Source organism: Triticum aestivum, chromosome 6A (genome assembly GCF_018294505.1).
Source record: "Triticum aestivum cultivar Chinese Spring chromosome 6A, IWGSC CS RefSeq v2.1, whole genome shotgun sequence".
In the NCBI taxonomy this organism is placed as follows: domain Eukaryota; kingdom Viridiplantae; phylum Streptophyta; class Magnoliopsida; order Poales; family Poaceae; genus Triticum; species Triticum aestivum.
The window spans coordinates 195,559,300-195,561,616 of NC_057809.1; positions in this window are offsets into that span (position 1 = coordinate 195,559,300).

The following is a 2,317-nucleotide window of genomic DNA, read 5'->3' on the forward strand; positions in this document are numbered from 1 at the left end:
CTATCAGTTTCCGACACACGTTCATTCTTTCTCTCCATGTTTCGATCTCTAACTCTCTCAACTACACAACCCCCCTTTTCCACTCTATTACCAAATGTATTTACCTCACACACCCGCCATTGAACCCCATGCCGAGCTCTCCCTCTCATTCTAACTTTCCCTCCCACCCTCTCTCGCTAGATACATGCATTGCCTATCTAGCCCCCAACCTCTCATGCGCACGCACGCACATTGTCTATCTAGGTCACTACCTCGAGACTGTTTCACTCTTTCTTCCGCATGGAGGGCCACACTCGTTTTCTTTCACACATAAATGATATATCTCCCTGTTCGGGCCTTGATCGACACACTCTATACTCTCTCATGCGTATTGTCTATCTAGATCAGTCCATCCAAGTCGCCCCCACTCTTTCGACCTCATGGCGGGCTACGCTCGCGCAATCTCTCCCTCTCTCTCTCTGTGTATGTATCGATTAACCTCGCTCTTTATCGGACACAAACGATATATTTCCATGTTTGAGCCCAAATTGACATATTCATATCGTATACTCTCTCATGCACATTGTCTATCTAGGTCACTCTCTTGAACCTGTCTCAGTCTTTCGATCGCACAACGACCCACACTCGCTCAATCTCTCTCCCTTTATACTTGTAATCGATTGACCTTGGTTCCTCCAACGCACAAAATGTATCTACATGTATGTGGATGGATCATCTCTCAAGCTCTATCTTACCGCCCTCACCCTTCCCAAAAGCTCAATCCGACAATATCTCTCCAGAGCATATATATCTTTTCAATGAATGTCCTACCACACTCACTTTGTCTCTCTATCTATATGTCTCTCGATTGACCTCGCTTTCTCATGCCGAATCTTCCACACATTGAAGCTACCCCTCCATCCCTCGCAAAGCCGAAGCTATTTACATTGAGAGGGGGACTCAAACCTTGGATTAATTTGTGTAGGCATTTATACCGGTGGGTTTAGATTATATTTTCGTAGCATTCGGCCCACAACTACTCCGAACAGAGTTGCAACCCCCGCACCTCCCCCAATTGATTTCCATCTAGCTCGGTCATTGCTCACTCTCTCACACGTCCTTTCTCGCCTTCAACGTCGCACCATGGTATTATTGCAAAAAACTCTGTTGTTCTCTTTAATTATTACAAATAAGCTACAAAATTACACACCAATATTCCACCTGGAATGGAACAAATTTCGACCCACAAATTGAAGTGCTACAAACTACACACCGAGGGGCCCACCTGTCATGAAACAAATTTGGACCCATATACAAATTAAAAAATAAAGGACGAGGATCGAACATGTGACCAGGGCCTTCAAGCCGCACGTCAATAGGCAACATACGTAGAACATCAATGTTTGTTGTACCCCCCTTTGTTCATATAATGTTTTTATACTACCATATCCTACTTAATGGATAACATGTAATATTATTTTTAGTACATTAGTGGGACCGGCTCGTTAGCACGTAGTACAATTCACCTTCACTTACTGGTGGGTTCCATGTGTGCTTTCTCTCTCCTCCGCTTCTGCGGTTAGACGCACGGGCAAACACAAAGAACTCGCAGGCGATGTTGCCATTGACCATATCTGGACACGTTCACAAGTTACGGCACCAGTTTCACGAACTAGTAGTACTAGTCAATGTGTACGTGCAATGCATGTTAATTTGGAAGTATATTAAGTGCATGCGGATATTAAGTAGGATATTATTTGCGTGTTATTATGTGATTAGCACTATTTCTGGCATGAAATTAACTGCATGGTAAACGTGTTGAGCGCTCGACATTGAAGCAATCTAGGTCGTTGGATCAGAAGGAATACATGTGGCTTCATGACATTTTATATTTAATTTGATACTGCTCTAGCAGAACATTCAATCGATCAAACCATAGATTTCATTCAGTCTGACTCTGACTTTACATTCATACGACGATCGATCTAAATAAATGGAAATGATAAACATTCAGATTTTAAGCATGGTAATCCGAACATTTTTCATGGCAAATTAAGATTACGCGGTGGCGGCGGGGGCGTCTTGCGATAGGAAGCGGCTCTTCTTCCGTGATCTATGTGTTGTCGGGCCACTGACCGACGACGACGACGGCGTCCTGCGCCGTTGTTGGCGTACTCCTGGACGTTGGCCCTAGCTTCAAGGAAGGCCACAATGTTCTGGACTTCGGTCTCCAGGAGCGAGTCAACTGGTGGGAGGAGGCGACTGTCGTTGGTGCAAGGAAGCGGTCGGCGGCGGCCATCCATGCCACCGAGGGGGGCACTGGCACCCGCGCGGGGAC